At 46.2% G+C, this 18,460-nt stretch overlaps 2 long non-coding RNA genes across 4 annotated transcripts in view; one reads left to right on the top strand and one right to left on the bottom strand.

The window, feature by feature from the left end:
* The window catches only part of LOC146080139 (uncharacterized), a 130,679-nt gene extending 125,506 nt beyond the window's left edge, over window positions 1–5,173 (top strand). For all 3 annotated transcript variants that reach the window (XR_014474837.1, XR_014474830.1, XR_014474834.1), the window contains exon 3: window positions 2,890–5,173. This is a non-coding gene — a long non-coding RNA (uncharacterized LOC146080139). The remainder of the gene's footprint in view (window positions 1–2,889) is intronic.
* The window catches only part of LOC146080094 (uncharacterized), a 30,302-nt gene continuing 13,414 nt past the window's right edge, over window positions 1,573–18,460 (bottom strand). The window contains exons 2-5 of the long non-coding RNA XR_014474827.1: window positions 16,597–16,729; window positions 14,158–14,345; window positions 7,244–7,393; window positions 1,573–5,521 (exon numbers count right to left, since the gene is read on the bottom strand). This is a non-coding gene — a long non-coding RNA (uncharacterized LOC146080094). The remainder of the gene's footprint in view (window positions 5,522–7,243; window positions 7,394–14,157; window positions 14,346–16,596; window positions 16,730–18,460) is intronic.

Here is an 18,460-nt window from a genome sequence, read left to right as displayed (position 1 = left end):
AGAATGTTATGTATGTAGATACCATGTAACGTGTATCTGAGGGTCAGGCAATGTTATGTATGTACATACCATGTAACGTGTATCTGAGGATCAGGCAATGTTATGTATGTAGATACCACGTAACGTGTATCTGAGGATCAGAGAATGTTATGTATGTAGATACCATGTAACGTGTATCTGAGGATCAGACAGTGTTATGTATGTAGATACCATGTAACGTGTATCTGAGGGTCAGGCAATGTTATGTATGTACATACCATGTAACGTGTATCTGAGTATCAGACAATGTTATGTATGTAGATACCATGTAACGTGTATCTGAGGGTCAGACAATGTTATGCATGTAGATACCATGTAACGTGTATCTGAGGGTCAGACAATGTTATGCATGTAGATACCATGTAACGTGTATCTGAGCATCAGGCAATGTTATGTATGTATGTATGTACATACCATGTAACGTGTATCTGAGGATAAGACAATGTTATGTATGTACATACCATGTAACGTGTATCTGAGGATAAGACAATGCTATGTATGTAGATACCATGTAACGTGTATCTGAGCATCAGGCAATGTTATGTATGTAGATACCATGTAACGTGTATCTGAGTATAAGACAATGTTATGTATGTAGATACCATGTAACGTGTACCTGAGGATAAGACAATGTTATCCTTACACTACCTAGTGCATTTTCACCTTGTGATACCGTCCTGGTCCTAAGCTGGAGATGTGACACAATCATCATTCTCCTCTGTACATTTCACACTCTTTCTTCTGCATTTTTGACACTATTTGAACAAGACGCCCTAATTGTATCTGTATTGCTGTCTCCTCCAGCAGCGGGGCTCTTTGTGTCTTGTAGCATTATCTATGACTGAGCGGCTATAGTGTGTGAGTGTGAGGGGAACGAGGGGTCAGGAGCTGCTATAGACGTCTCACCATTTCCCTCACACCCACTGACGCAAGTGACAGAAACTAATGACTTTATTTTGTAAATAAAACTAGTGTATAATCCGAGGCATCAGTGTCACAAGCGTCACAAGGGGTTAAAAGAAAATATATAATATATCCTATGGTACAGAAACCCACTGCAGGAGGACACATTGTTCTTATATGTGGCCTGACATTCCAGTGTGTCCAAAGGGTGTGGTATAGCTCACAGACAATGTCTACGTTGACAGTCAGTAGGTCGACAGCCAGCTGCGTAACTATAGCACCACAGCCCCCTCTACCACAGGGGGGCGCTGTGCATGTGGGGGCGCGGGGGCGGCGGTGCTATAGTTACACCCCCCTCCCCCCCCCATTCCCATGCAGACTTACCTATCTCGCTGGTCCCGGCGGCTCCGTTCTTCTGCTGAGGACCACCACAAAATGGCCGCCCCCGTATAGCACACAGTTCTCTTTTAACTGTCTGCTGTATGGGGGCGGCCATTTTGTGGTGGTCCTCAGCAGAAGAAGAACGGAGCCGCCGGGGCCAGCGCGATAGGTAAGGCTGCAGGGGATTGGGGGGGGGGGGGGGTTTGCATGGGCGGCGGGGAGGCGGGGGATTGGGGGTGCTTGGCGGGGCGGTGGGGGGGGCGCCCAAAACTTAGTTACGCCACGGTCGACAGCAAAAGGTTGACATGCACAGGGTCGGCATTGACCAAAGGTCGACACAAGGTCTACATGAACTTCTCGAGTTGGCGCCTGGTGCACTTTCCCCACCATGCTCCGGCTCCGCTACCGCTTTGCTCAGAACACTTGGATGGTAAAATATGAAAAAGTTTGAATAATGAACCAAAAAAAATCAGGAAAAACTCATGTCGACCTTTTCTTGTGTTGACCATGACCATGTCAACTTTTTGATTGTGTTGACCTTATGTTAATTTCGACTTTGAGCACATCAGATTATTGACTGTTGACCTGGACATTGCCTGTCAGCCATCCGGATACTGAGTCCAGAGGGGCTGAGTTTTCATATCAGACTCAAGCCCTGTACGCACACATCGATTTGCTTTTGATTCGATGTTAGATTCGATTTTCTATTAGATAGGTCATTAGATCTTTCCATTCGATTTGGCATTATATCTGTACTTTTGCATTCAATATCGAATTCGATTTACATTCATGGTACATTGTACACATTGGATTTACCAGATCGAATTTCATATTTCCTTGGCTGCACAGTAGATTTTTCTGTTTGATTTTGTGAAATCCTGCTGCGGTCCCTCCGTCCTATATTCGGGGGATACTTAATATTTGCGGCTAAATATTCAATAGTAAATGGGCCCCTTAGGGATGTGAATCTGGATTTCCATTAAAATTCATAAAAACAGCTGACAGCGTGTCATTTGGACCTGTTTTTGTTCCTACTGTATAATTAATATAATTAATTTCCAGTGTGAAATTGTGCCTGCATCCAGGGGGGGACTTACATGCAATCTGAAACAAGCTATGACCAGATCGATTCAACCCGGAACCCAAAGTTTGGGTGTGTTCGTTTTTGAGCAAAATATCGATCATCAATACTTTTTACTGCCATTATAATGAAGACAATTTACTGCATAAAGAAGCAATAAGTCACCATGTATCTTCCCATTAGAATATGTGTGCCTAGGAACCACGAGATAAACTGACTCACCAATATAGTAGATGAGATTGAGGGGATAGTGGGTCTTTAATAGGCGCCTCTATGTGTCTGTGGCCAATTCTGAGCTACTCGCTTTCATATTACCCTGCCTTATACTCTGGTATCGATATTGTCTCTTTCTCTTCTATTGCAAGGATTTATAATCAGCTACAACATCAGCTATTCTGTACACAGCCTACCACACAATATTTTGTATATTTATAACAATTATATATGTTAACCGTCTGTAACTCATTTTTTATTTTATTTTCTAGGATGATACCACAGTGAAGAACATGTCTAATGACCTCGGGGAAGACAACAAGATTGATTCAAAGGAAGAAACTATGGATGAACCTTGCATGAAGCAGGCATACTGGTTAAAGCACATACGACAATGGGCAACAACATAAACTCTACAAACATTGGATAAAGTAGAGGAACAAATGGGCACAGCATTGTCCACTCTTTTCAACGCTTGATACATCAACGCTTTGTATGAAGTTCTTGGATGATTTGACATCTAGGTAATGTTCTTAGGTGATATGGCATTTGGATAAAGATTGTGGGTGATATGACATCTGGATGAGGTTCGTGGATAACTGCTATTTGGATAACTTCCATGGATTATAAAACACTGGGATAACTTCCATGTGTGATAAGATATCTGGATAACTTCCACAGTTGATAAGATATCTGATAACTTCCATGTGTGATAAGACATCTGGATAACTTCCATGTGTGATAAGACATCTGGATAACTTCCATGTGTGATAAGACATCTGGATAACTTCCATGTGTGATAAGACATCTGGATAACTTCCATGGGTGATAAGACATCTGTATAACTTCCATGGGTGATAATACATCTGGATAACTTCCATGGGTGATAAGACATCTGGATAACTACCACAGTTTATAAGATATCTGGATAACTTCCATGGGTGATAAGATATCTGGATAACTACCATGGATGATAAGATATCTGGATAACTACCATGGATGATAAGACATCTGGATAACTTCCATGGGTGATAAGACATCTGGATAACTACCACAGTTTATAAGATATCTGGATAACTTCCATGGGTGATAAGACATCTGGATAACTTCCATGTGTGATAAGACATCTGGATAACTTCCATGGGTGATAAGACATCTGGATAACTTCCACAGTTGATAAGATATCTGGATAACTTCCATGTGTGATAAGACATCTGGATAACTTCCATGGATGATAAGACATCTGGATAACTTCCATGGATGATAAGACATCTGGATAACTTCCATGTGTGATAAGACATCTGGATAACTTCCATGGGTGATAAGACACCTGGATAACTTCCATGGGTGATAAGACATCTGGATAACTTCCATGGGTGATAAGACATCTGGATAACTACCCAAGTTTATAAGATATCTGGATAACTTCCATGGGTGATAAGATATCTGGATAACTACCATGGATGATAATACATCTGGATAGCTACCACAGTTGATAAGATATTTGGATAACTTCCATGGATGATAAGACATCTGGATAGCTACCACAGTTGATAAGATATTTGGATAACTTCCATGGATGATAAGACATCTGGATAACTTCCATGGATGATAAGACATCTGGATAGCTACCACAGTTGATAAGATATTTGGATAACTTCCATGGATGATAAGACATCTGGATAACTACCATGGGTGAGACAACATTTGGATAACTACCAAGGATGATATGGCATGATAAGATTTTTGGATAATTCCATGGGTGATAAAGCATCTGGATAACTACCACAGGTGATAAGATATTTGGATAATTCCATGGGTGATGTAACATCTGGATAACTTCCATGGATGATAAGACATCTGGATAACTACTGAGTGATAAGACATCTGGATAATTACCATGGGAGATAAAACATTTAAATATCTTCCATTTATGATATAACATCTAAATAACTTTCAAGGATAATAAGACATTTTGATAACTATCATCGATGATATAACATTTGTTTAACTTCTATGATTGATAAGACATTTGGATGATATGACATTTCGATAAAGTTCTTAAACAATATGACAATTAGATAAAGTTCTTGAACGATATGACAATTTAATAAAGTTCATTGATAATAAGACATTTGGATAAATATCGTGGGGGGATAAGACATTTAGATATAGTATATTGATGATATAATGTATTAGATAAAGTTTTGGGATATTATGGCATATTGATAACATCCATGGATTTATAACATTTAACATATAACATTGATGATAATATGTGCATAACTCCATGGAAAATTTAATGTATTGAATAAAGTTCTTAGATGAAATGACATGTAGATAATGCTTGGTATTATATAACGTTCATGAATGTTATGGCATATAGGATAAACTTAATCAATATGACATTTGGATAGTGTCCATGAAGGATTTTATAATTTTGGTTAATTTATTATGATATTTTAATTAGATTCAAGAGGGGCAATTCAATTTAAATCTATATAAATAGCACCATGAAGGAAGTCTCTGAGCTATTCAATTGTCAGAAATCTAACTAAACTACTGCCATGATGCTGTTTTCTGCCTTTAGTGCGGTTCAAATAGCATTGCGGCAGGCAATAAAGTCGGACATTGCCGCATCTCATGACTAAACACGCGGTTGAGGACAATTGAATAGCTCCGGAACTTCCTTCCCTGCACTATTTATATTGCTTTGAATTGAATCGACCCCATGAACAGATGGACTATTTGAAAGATAAAAAATATATCTAACATTTAGATTTTGGTTAAATCAGTAGTTCTCAAACCGGTACACTGTGTATCACCATTTTACACGTTTTAAAAATCCACAGGCGGTCTGGAGAATATGAACTGTGTGGGGTTCTGAGGAGCGATTTTGAGAACCTGTGGATTAAATTAAGCCACATTAAAGATCGCCCATATTTGCTACATCCACTAACATCTAAAAAAACAGTACAGATATACGTTCCAACTCCCCAAACAACCTATAACCAAAGTATAGGGTGTGTAATTTATTTAAGGATAACATTTTTTGTAAATAAAATACAGTATGTAATATTTTTCCATGGGATTTGTATATAACCATTGCTCCCAGGACAATAGTATAGAGATGTGCAGGCTCTGATTTACTCTGATTTCAAAGCAGGATCTTATTGGTTATCAACTGTCAACAACTGTCATGTGATTTGGGATAGCCAATAAGATCCTGCTTTGAAATCAGAGTAAATCAGAGCCTGCACATCTCTAGTATAGAGTACTGAGATCTGTAAGTGCCTCCACCCAAGCTTCCAATTGTTGCAATGGTTCATGTTCTCTACCAGAGATAGACTTGGGAAAAGCCCTCACGTAAATGTCTGTATACGGTTGTTAGGTCAACACATATAAGGTTGACATTCATTGGGTCTAACATTAGGTTGACAATGGCTAGGTCAACAGTCAAAAGGTTGACATGGGTTTTTCACTTCTTGGACCGTCGGTGGTCGACCCAATGCCTGTCAACCTAATATTGGTCGACATTCTACTTTTTGGCCACAAGATGTCCTCACCTCATTTTTTATTTTGTTTTCTAGTTAGCCAATGAACATGTTACTCTGAGGATCTCAAGGAACATTTCAGTGAAAACCCCATCGAAATCGGTTGAGTAGTTGTTGAGTTTATCGCATATATATGTATATATATATATATATATATATATATATATATATATATATATATATTCCAGAATAACAGCACACTATTAATGAAAAAACCTAGAAAAACTTTAATTACATTTCATGTCATCAGTAGTAGTAGTAGTAGTAGTACATTTATTTATAAGGCGCCGCAAAATGTCCGCAGCGCCATACATAGCAAACAAAAAACAAATTACAAGGTAACGTACAGGGTATGTTGAAAAATACAGTATAAATAGGGGTATAGCTGGTACTAATCAGTGGTGACTGGTGCTAATCTGTCACATTAGATCAGGGTTGCCGACTTTTAGATTCTCCTCTATGGGAGAAGCCCAGAGAGGAGACTTTCAGCAGCCGTTCGGGGGGCGGGGCTTGAGCGTGGCGTCATTAAGCCCTGCCCCCAGGATGTAAATAGCCTATTTCACGGATCTCCGTGGAGGGGGCGGGGCTAAAATGCCATGACTGTGGCATTTTTAGCTCCGCCCCCTCCTCTGAGACTCGTGGATTGCAGCATTTAATTGCTGCGATCCGGGGGGCGCAGTGGGGTCCCCCTGAATCCGGGAGGGTTTCCCACCTTTCCGGGGGGCCGGGAGGTGGATACGTTTTTTGGGAGACTCCCTGACACAAGTTGTATTAAAGGGGCTTACACTGGGGTGCATGAGATGTGATCACTAAAACCTTAAATTCAAAAATTAGTACAATAAACAAAATATGTTGATCTCCTGCGCTCACCTCTCCTAGATCTGGGGTGCATCTGGTATGTCATCACACTGTTTAAATAAAAATCACATAGGCTCTGCAATCACCGTAATGAAATATGGAGATTCAGGTCAAAACATTCAGCTTTGGGGGGGACTCCATTTTTCTGAAGGTGTTACTCTATCACTCAGACTTATGGACATGCCACTGGTTCAGTTTATACTGCTGGACTCACCTCTTCATTATATTGGAAGCTGGCAGTAGGTTATGTGGAAGTCACTTGAGATGATGTACCCTTCTGCTCTTCTACGAGGGCTCAGCCAAAGCAGCAGTGGAGGAGATGTATCAATCTGTGGTTTCTGGCCAGCCACACGCCAGCTTATGCCTGGTACAATAATAAAATGTATTGACACAGGAGATAACCGAGGATCTAGCAAGGAATGGAAACATCGAATATGATGGCAGGTAAGAACCGTTTGGCCCATCTTGTCTGCCCCTTTTCACTTTTTGGCAACCTCAACCCTATTTGATCATTACTTAATTGTAAGGATATTCATATGTCTATACAGAAGACATAAGAGAAGCAGGCAGAAAGGACAAGAGCTGAATAGACAGATGGGGGGCTGCCTGGAGGGGCAGAAGCCTGTTGGCTGGAGAGGCAGACCACTGCTGGTTGGTGAGTCCCAAGAGTTAGACAGGTGGGTGCTGACTGAAGAGGCAGAAGGGGGCTGGTTGGTGAATCAGAAGAGTTAGAAGGCTGCTGGTTGGTGAGTCCCAAGAGTTTCACAGATGGGTGCTGGCTGAAGAGACAGAAGGGGGCTGGCTGGAGAGGAAGAAGGGGGATGGCTGGAGAGACAGAAGGGGGTGGTTGATGAGTCCCAAGAGTTACACAGATGGGTGCTGGCTGAAGAGACAGAAGGGGGCTGGCTGGAGAGGAAGAAGGGGGATGGCTGGAGAGGAAGAAGGGGGATGGTTGATGAGTCCCAAGAGTTACACAGATGGATGCTGGCTGAAGACACAGAAGGGGGCTGGATGGAGAGGCAGAAGCAGGATGGCTGGAGAGACATACAGTAGCGCACGCAGGGGGGTTTCTGAGTACCCAGAAACCCTCCCAGGAGTCTAAGGGCCCGAGGCTGAAAGCTGAGGGTCCCCTCTTTCCATGGGTATAAGAATTTTTAAAATCGGCCCTTGGGAACTGGAGATGTCTGACTTCAAAACAGTGGTCCCCATCCAAGCCTGTTAATTGCTCTTCCCAGTCAGATATTTCAGGTTCTTTCTGACTTAGAGTTTTTCTGAGGATATATTCCAAAAGCTAGGACTCTCCCTCTTTGAGGGACACTAGCAGCTTGTCTCTACTGTTCCCAGAACTAGAGATATCAGCCTTCCAGCAGCTGGTTACTGCTCCAGCTCCACACACCTGGTATGTAGTTTTATATACTCATTGGCAGATTGCTCTGCCTCCTGAATTCCTATCCCCTAGTCCCCAATACCATTTGGTAGGTGGGATTCTCTAGATTTTAATTCCATTAAAATCTAAGAAATCTGTTTCTGCAAACTGGAGATATCTGCAGTCAAGCAAGCTGTCCTCCCACCAGAAAATTATGAATAATAAGCCCACTCCACTATACACCCCTCCTCTGCATATTAAACATCCTCTACCACCCTGGAAGTTATGTATCAGGGCCCCTTCATTCAGTCCAATGCCCCCTTCTCCCACCATCTGTGCAGTAAAGGGGAAATTAGTGGAAATTACTGATCCAGGCCCTACATGCTGAGTGGTTGATATAATACCCCCTACCACCCGCGGGACATCAAAGCTTCCCCCACCCCTACCGCTGGAGGATCCGTAGGGGCCCCAATATATTGCTATGCCCAGGGGTCTACACTGCTGTTATGTATGTATGTATATATATATATATATATATATATGTATGTGTGTGTGTGTGTGTGTGTATTATTATTATTATTATTATTTATATACATTTGGTCTATCTATAATACTTTAACTGACCCGGCATATACTGGGTCACCTAAGTGTCCATCTCCGTGCTTTGCTCCACCCCTCTGGAAACCCCCTTCTGAAAATCCTGCGTTTGCCACTGACATAAGGCTGCTGGTTGGTGAGTCCCAAGAGTTAGACATGTTGATGTTGGATGAAGAGACAGAAAGGGGCTGTAGATATAAAAGGGAGCTGGTTGAACAGTTATAATGGAGCTGGCTGTTGAAACCAAGGGGAGTTGGCTGGTGAGATAGAAAGGGGTCTGCTTGAGAGATGGAAGGGGTCTGGTTGGCAAGACAGAAAGGGGCTGGCTGGAGAAACATAAAGGGGCTGGCTGGAGAGACTGCACAAAGAGCCTGGAGAAAAATGGATGGAACGTGCCAGTATTACTGGCACATTGCTCTTCCTTTGTTTCCCCAGCTGTACTGGGCTAGGGAGAGCATTTCTGTCTCTTTCGCCTTCGGGTGCCTGGTATAAACTTCTGCCCCTACATAGCAGGATCCCTTCTGTGTCATGTAGCACCCATATGGAGGCATAATAAGGTGTGGCTATATCTACCCCTGTAGATTATAAGACAGGTTTTCGGCAAGAGTACATACACTCAGGTATTCACTGAACCATAAACACAATAAAAATTAATATTAGTATTGAAAAAAATGCATGAGCTTTTAGGAATATTGGAATGATATTCAGATGGTTGGTCGACAGGATAATATTGACAGTCAATAGGTTAAACTTAGATGGAGGACAGAGTCAAAAGGATGACAGGGCCAAAAGGTCAGCAGGTCATTGTCAACATTGATATAGGGCAACAGGAAACATTAAAATGGGCGACACACAAACAACTTGATGCTTGGCTTTTTCATGATCTTTAGGGTTAGAGTAAGGCACTTGGGGAGGGTTAGGTTTAGGCTGCTATAGGGGATGGTTGGGGTTAGGCACTAGGGTTTAGTATTAGGGTTTAGGCTAACAAAAAATGATCTGTCAATCATCTGATCATGTTAACCTGAGTCAATTTTGACCAACTACCCGTCAATCTTTTGACCCTGTCTATTCACTGTCACCCATCTGGTGGTTTCCATCTGGTAGCCTTCTGTCTATTTTACTATCAATCCCTAATGAACACCCAGAATGAATGCATGGTGCAGGGCCGCCAATAGGGGGTTGCTGTGGGTACAGCTGTCCCAGGCCCCAGCCTCTGGAAGGGCCCGGGCAGCTCATTTTGCCCACTGCAACCACTTTGACTGCCTCCGCTGTGCTGCGCTCAGTGCGCCGAACAAAGCAGGTCCCGAAGCGCAGGCTTCTCCAACTGAGGATGCCGGTGGCCAATTAAAATGCTGCACCGACTTTTGAGCCAATCAGAGCTCACGTACCAGCAGCCAATCAGAGTGGCTGCTGGTAGCGGAGCTCTGATTGGCTCACCAGCCGGTGCTGCATTTTAATTGGCCACCGGCATCCTGAGTTGAAGAAGCCTGCGCTCCGGGACCTCCAGGCTGCAGCTCACACCGGAAGAGGAGATGAAGGAGCAGGAGTCGGGTTACGGTAAGTCAAGTGAGGAGAGGCGGGGGGGGGGGGGGGGGGGGACGGACGGACTGGAAATGAGTCTCGGGCCCCAAAATTTCTGATGGCAGCCCTGGCATGGTGAGGCAAATAACTCCCATTTCATATTACACTCATCTATTAGTTCGGCGCTAGTGAAGGCGGGCAGGTCGTAGGGGGTCTTTATGTACTAAAAGTGTGACTGGTATTTGCCACAACCTTTTTGGTAACTTTAAAATCTTTCTGCAGGCTGTATAATACAGTAGACAGTAGTAGACTCCACCCATCATGTCTAACTACAGTATTACTACATCACTGCCAACTCTGAAGCGCACAGTGCTGCACCGTGCGGTCTAGCACCCACATAGCCTGGTCCAGTGTGACTATTTCCACAATTTGCACTGCAGAATATGTATCTGGCTGCAACCAAGACCTAGCCAGCCGAGCTACTGTAGTTTGGCAAGTTGAATCCTCAGAGGCATCCAGCCGCCAGTCATGAGATTCTTGGGCTTGCTGGAGCCCGTCACTCCGATCCTGCTGACTATAGTCTCTTACTGCCCGGGTAGGAGCGTGCCTCAGCCACAGTCATGTCCACATATACTCTCTGTGCCTCCCCTGTCAAACATGGACCATTGTAAACACATGGCGGTGCGCTCAAACATGTAAAGGAATGCCTCAATGTCACCAGCTGGTGTGAGCTGTGGTAATTGATGCCGCTCCGGCCCACCTTTTCTCAGCTCTTCCTCATGCAGCAGCTGAATCTGAGCTTGATGTCCCTGTCCCAAACCAGCTGCACAATGTGTTACCAGATTTCTTTTTTTTGCCAGTTCATCTGTCTTACCAGGATCTCTGTGTTGGGTTCCTGCGGTTTTGCAATATCCAGCAATGTGGGCCCCATGTTCGGAGCCAAATGTGACAAGGAATTACAGGCCTGATTCAGACCTGTTCCTTAGGCTGCATATGTTCACAGTCTAGCGAACAGGTAAACGCTGCGCGGTCAAACGCACACCCACCCCAATGGGAGGAGATGGGTGAGAGATGGTTGAGAGAGGAGGTGAGGTGACGGGACTACAGAGGTGATGGGACAAGAGGAGAGGAGGTGAAATGACGGTTGCGAGAGGTGAGGTGATGGGGTGACAGGAGGTGGGCGGGGGACAGGTGTTCAGCAGGCGGGGGTGGGGCTGCCCAGTTGAGCAACTCTTGACAAGCTGCTGCTGATCATGGAGGCTGTCAGATCTCATCACTGAGGGCTGTAGGCTTCCCTCTACCCTGGAGCGGAAATACCAGCTTCTTATGAATATCTTTCTGTCTCTTGCTTTGGCTGCAACTGACAACACCCCCCCCCCCCCCCACTGGATGGAAGTAGGGGGAACTGCACAAGGGTCCATGTTTATCCATGTAATACAACCTGAGTGGCCTGGTAGAATCCTCTATATGTCTTCCTGGTTGTCCTGCTCTCCATCTCCCTGGTGTCTCCTACAGGTCTCATTTCCTGGGCATGGGCAGCCGCTGCTCCTCATGTGCCCAGCCGCTCCTCTCCCAGCTGTTAGAAGCTGCTGCTCCCTATCACCCTTGCCGCTCTCCCCTCCCAGGAAGCGGCTGCTCCCCATCTCCCGGGTGCCAGAAGCCACTACTCCGCATGTCCCCGGCCACTGCTGCAGGTCTCCATGACCCCGGCAGTCGCAAGTCTGCATGTCCCCAGCAGCCACAGCAGGTCTCTCCATGACCGGGGCTCTGTGCTCAACTGCTCCCTATCTCCTTGGCTACTCCATCTACTGGGCTGCCAATGCCACGAAACACTTCCTATCTGGTTAACCAGAACGAGTCCCCGGGGACACAGTCATTTAGAATATGCAAATAAGGGTAAAATATGCACCATCATTGAGCTGTCATTCAAAGCTGACTTCCTACATTTCAAATTTCTGCTGCTCTTTCTGGGGCCCATTTGTCAAGCAATATTTGCGGCTAAATCCCCGAAAACATTCGTTTTCGGGGGTTAACCGCAAATATTAAGTAGCACTGAAATGTATTAAAGGGGGACCGCAGCAGGAATCTCCGATCCCTGCTGCGATCCTCCCTGCAGCGCCGCCGTCCGCATCCCCCATAGGTTTCTATGGGGGATGCGAAGCTGCACAATGTATCAACATCGGGCAGCCCGGCTTCGCAGCCCTGGGCTATCGCCATCCTGAGCGGCAGTGCGGTCAGCGGGGTGGCGGGGGTCAGCACGTAACCGCGCATGCGCAGACCCCCCGGCTTCCGGCACCAGGCATCGCAGGGACGGGCTCCTTTCGGAGCCCTGTCCCTGCGCCCTGACAGGTAATACATCCCGGTGATATGATTGCAATTTACAATGCGATCCTGGGCGGTAATATTCCGCCCAGATCGCATTGTAAATGCGATCTTGATAAATGTGCCCCTCTGTCTCTAAACCTCATCTCATCCCAATGTTCAAACACCTGTTTCTACAGTATCTTACTCTCTCCTCACTTGTATTTCCAACTGTATCTCCGCTATATCTTTCTAGTGCTTTCTTGAACCTAACCTGTCAGAAATTACGGCGCGCATTCACATCTGCGACCCTTACCCGCATGCTGGTGCGTTGTGAGGTGCAAGTACCTGTACTGCGCTGTCCCCAAGTGTTCCCCGTGGCAAGATCTGCATGGCATTTCCCTGGGGCCTAGTCAGCATCCCACACTGATCCCAAGCTGGTCCCACCTGTAGTCACATGGCAGAATCTTCCAATAGTTTTCCTGTGGCCTTGATACTCTGACCTGTGATCAAGGTGTGCACAGGTACTTCCTGGAGTTGATTGATGCTGTAACTTGCAACCAATCACAGACAGGCAGGGGGGATATAGGTGAGGCCTCTGGCCCTTCTCCCTCGCCTTGAACAACTAGTCCAGTGGTTCCCAACCCTGGTCCTCAAGTACCCCCAACAGTGCACGTTTTGCAGGTCACACAGAATCATTGACATAATTAGCTCCACCTGTGGATCTTTTAAAATGTGCCTGAATAATCTGTGCACCTGCCGGGTGACCTGGAAAACGTGCACTGTTGGGGTACTTGAGGACCAGGGTTGGGAACCACTGAACTAGTCTGATCGGAGTACCTCCAGAAGTCAGTGGTCTTAAGCTGTGTACACACGGGGGCGATAGGGGCTAAAATCGCTGGAAATATGGTCGCTGGCGACCATATTGCCAGTGATGGAAGTGTGCACCGGCGATAAAATCGCCGGGTGTGCTCTCCCGTTTTCAGCCCCGTTCTAATCGCTGGTTGCAGGAGCTTGCTCCTGTGACCACCTGATTACCACTACGGCACCGCTGGCAGAGGTTCCCTTTCATCAGCGACCATCTCTGGTCACTGATGAAAAGGAGACACTGAGCAATATATCTCCCCCGTGTGTATGGGGCTTAAGGCTCCAGGTTCTCTGTTCCAGAGTTCCTGTGTTACACCTGAGTAATCTGCTGCTGCCGTTATCTAAAGTTCCCTGGTTAACCCTCCACCTGCTAGGTTACCTTCCAAGCTGCTTAACACCTACAGCTCCCAGGGAAAGAGGTCAGAGCATTCCAGCATCCCTCAGCAGAAATTGCTATTGGCTCCCAAAGACATTACCATCATCGACTCCATAGTTGACATCCCTCCGGCTCCCAGGCCGTCGACATCCCTCCGTCTCCCAGGCCCTTCGACCAGCATCTCTGGCTCCCAGGCCGTCGACATCCCTCCGTCTCCCAGGCCCTTCGACCAGCATCTCTGTCTCCCAGGCTGTCGACACTTCTCTCCTGCTCCAAAGCTGATGCAATCTATATATTCAAACCACACAACACATTTGATGGTAAGCTGCTCAATCAGATTGTGATGTCACTCAGGTGCCAAAAGGGAGGGGTAATTCTGGTTAGGAAAAAAAAAATGTTGTATCCCAATTGCACATTGAGTGAGAAATATACACATAATAATCAGATAATACAGAGATCTTGGTTGCATATATCTGCAGATATAGGGCTAAGCGCCGGAGCCGTACATCAAGGCATCTCTGTGTCACTGGGGGACCCTAATATTGGGTATGGGTCTGCGGTGTGGGCCCCCAACATGCCGGCACAGGCTGACTACTCCACGGCAGCACACAATTGAAAGTTAGTAAGGGTTAATAAGAAGCACATAAGTGCTATGTATTGTAAAATAATACAAAATATATACAATGTGATAGGGAAAACATAAGTGTTAATAAAGTGTTAGGGTGTGCCAACCTGGAGCAGACCAGCCATACCAACACAGGGGGCATCACACTTCCAAACCCATCCCATTAGCAGTAACATATATGTCTGGGCTTAATAGCTCAGTGTAAAGCCCCGTACACACAGGGGAGATATATTGCTCAGTTTCTCCTTTTCATCAGTGATGGTCGCTGATGAAAAAGAAACTGCCGGGGGGAGCCCGGCAGTGGAAATCAGCTGGTCGCAGGAGCATGTTCCTGCGACCAGCGATCACTACAGGGGTAAAAACGGGAGCGCGCACTCCCATCGCAGGCAATATGGTCGCTAAGCGACCATATTTCCCGCGATATTACACAAAATCGCCCCCGTGTGTACGCACCTTAAGGCCACATGATAATGGCTTACAACAGCTGAGAGCCAGCTTACCTGGAGCTACCCCTGGCTTCTCCAATGGCACTCAGGAGTCAGCAATCCCTCCTAATGCTGGCCCATCTATGCCTCTCTCAACTACACAACACATTTGGGTACTTGTGTATTATCAGGGCACCCATCGCATCGCATACCACTAATTAAGGTATGCGATGGGATGCGATTTGAGGTTTTCAGGGCCGACTGTACAATTTTTATATCGCGTTGCATCGCATGCCATTATAATGGCATGCGATGTGATGCGATGCGATCATAGCCTATTTTACATTGTACAGGCACCCTGATGGCTGATTCCTATGTTAAATGCCCCCCCCCCCAATTGTTAAAGCCACCCCCACTATCAACGCCAACCCGAAGCGTGGCGAGCGCAGCGAGCCCGCAAGGGGCGGCAGTACGCGTCCTCCGACCTTTTCATACCCCCACTATCCACGTCGGCGTGGATTTGATTTTAGATAGTGTGGCGAGGGCAGCGAGGGGACGCGGAATACATGTGAAGTAATCCGCTTCCGCTCGCCACACTTGGCGGTGGCTCGCTGCGTTCCCCACACTATATAAAATCAACTCCACGCCGACGGAGGACGTGTACCGCCGCCCCTCGCGGGCTCGCTGCGCTCGTCAGGCTTCGGGTTGGCGTTGATAGTGGGGGTGGCGTTAACAATGGGGGGGCATTTAATATAGTAATCACCCATCAGGGTGGCTGTACAATAAAAAATCGGGTCGCATCGCATGCGATATGATCACATGTGATGCGATACGACCGATATTTAATTGTACAATGCCCTACAATGTAAATCGTGGGCGCCCTGATAATACACAAGTACCCACATTTGTTGGTAAGCAGCTCAATCAGAGGTTGGGGTACTTGAGGACCAGGGTTGGGAACCACTGAACTAGTCTGATCGGAGTACCTCCAGAAGTCAGTGGTCTTAAGCTGTGTACACACGGGGGCGATAGGGGCTAAAATCGCTGGAAATATGGTCGCTGGCGACCATATTGCCAGTGATGGAAGTGTGCACCGGCGATAAAATCGCCGGGTGTGCTCTCCCGTTTTCAGCCCCGTTCTAATCGCTGGTCGCAGGAGCTTGCTCCTGTGACCACCTGATTACCACTACGGCACCGCTGGCAGAGGTTCCCTTTCATCAGCGACCATCTCTGGTCACTGATGAAAAGGAGACACTGAGCAATATATCTCCCCCGTGTGTATGGGGCTTAAGGCTCCAGGTTCTCTGTTCCAGAGTTCCTGTGTTACACCTGAGTAATCTGCTGCTGCCGTTATCTAAAGTTCCCTGGTTAACCCTCCACCTGCTAGGTTACCTTCCAAGCTGCTTAACACCTACAGCTCCCAGGGAAAGAGGTCAGAGCATTGCAGCATCCCTCAGCAGAAATTGCTATTGGCTCCCAAAGACATTACCATCATCGACTCCATAGTTGACATCCCTCCGGCTCCCAGGCCGTCGACATCCCTCCGTCTCCCAGGCCCTTCGACCAGCATCTCTGTCTCCCAGGCTGTCGACACTTCTCTCCTGCTCCAAAGCTGATGCAATCTATATATTCAAACCACACAACACATTTGATGGTAAGCTGCTCAATCAGATTGTGATGTCACTCAGGTGCCAAAAGGGAGGGGTAATTCTGGTTAGGAAAAAAAACATTTTGTATCCCAATTGCACACGGAGTGAGAAATATCTACATAATAATCAAATAATACAGAGATCTTGGTTACATATATCTGCAGATATAGGGCTAAGCCCCCAGGCCGTACATCAAGGCGTCTCTGTGTCACTGGGGGTCCCTTCCAAGCTGCTTAACACCTACAGCTCCCAGGGAAAGAGGTCAGAGCATTGCAGCATCCCTCAGCAGAGATTGCTATTGGCTCCCAAAGCCATAACCATCATCGACTCCATAGTTGATATCCCTACGGCTTCCAGGCCATCGACATCCCTCCGTCGCCCAGGCCCTTTGACCAGCATCTATGGCTCCCAGGCCGTCGACACTTCTCTCCTGCTCCAAATCTATATATTCAAACCAACAGCAGTTCCTAGTTAATTTGGTCCAAGTCCCAAGTACCATTGTCTTAAGTACACAAGCACTCATCACTTACCATCTCCCGTGATTGGCCAGTTAGGGGAACTCGGTCAGAGGGCCGCAACCTCGCCACCGAATGCATCGGAGACCAAACCTCCTTGCGGAGGTCCCTGGTGAAAACCGTCGGTGGTGTTAGGCTCTGCGCCTCTCATCAGAGTCTCGTCAACTCCCCCACCTAGCTGTGCTTGCAGTGCCCAGTGGTATATGAACTACCCTTATCTGAGACCTCCTGTGTTCCTGTTCCCACAACCCACCACTGGCTCACTGCTGCCACAGCCGGGAACACCAGAGACCTGAGCCCTGACAAGAGTTGATCATCTTCCCATCCTCATCTTTCACAATTTTACTATCTATTAACAGCATAATTATCTCCCCGAGCCCCACGTGTGCTGCCTTGGAGTTATTCTTGATTCCTCCCTCTCCATTAAACCACATATTCACCCTCTCTCACAGTCCTGCTGTTTCCATCTCTAAACATATTTCAAGGATCAGACCCTTTCTCAACCCTGAAGCTACAAAGACCCTCATCCACTCACTGGTCTCCAGATTGGTCTACTCACTGTAATCTTCTCTTATCTGGCCTCCCTGACAAACACCTCCCTCCCCTACAATCTATCCTCAATGCTCCTGCCCAGCTCCCCTTCCACAACGTACTACCAGTAGACCTCAGTGCACAACCTTTATTGGTGTTATAGAAACTTATTGGGGGAGATGTATTACAGCTTGGAGAAAGATGAAATGAAGAGAGATAAATTACAACCAATCAGCTTTTATCATCTTAAAGCAGAGCTGATTGGTCAGTACTTATTTTATTGCTCTCCTTTTCTCCAGGACTGGCCCATACCAATGGTCAAGAGCAGACAACATGGCTGCCACGATCTAGGTAAAACAAATGCTATTCCTACCTCTCAAGTGTCTCTCCAGGCTTGCTCTGCATTGCACACCCAGGAGGGTGAATACTGATACACATGCTGTTAACCATCCAGTGTCTGGTCTGCATGTCATACTGTAGCGCTCACTGCCATACTGTAGCACTCTCTCCTGACTTTGTTGTGTCTGCTTCACCCTGTTCTATACAGCACTGTCCTCAGCCATTACTCATGCTTGCCTACCTGACCCTCTCCATGAGGGAGAAAATGCTCTGTTCCTGGACTTCCCTGGTAATGTATGATTCAGGCTTGCCTACCCTC

Source organism: Crinia signifera, chromosome 1, assembly GCF_055691185.1.
Source record: "Crinia signifera chromosome 1, ASM5569118v1, whole genome shotgun sequence".
Classification (NCBI taxonomy): domain Eukaryota; kingdom Metazoa; phylum Chordata; class Amphibia; order Anura; family Myobatrachidae; genus Crinia; species Crinia signifera.
This window is presented reverse-complemented; position numbering and strand designations above follow the sequence as displayed.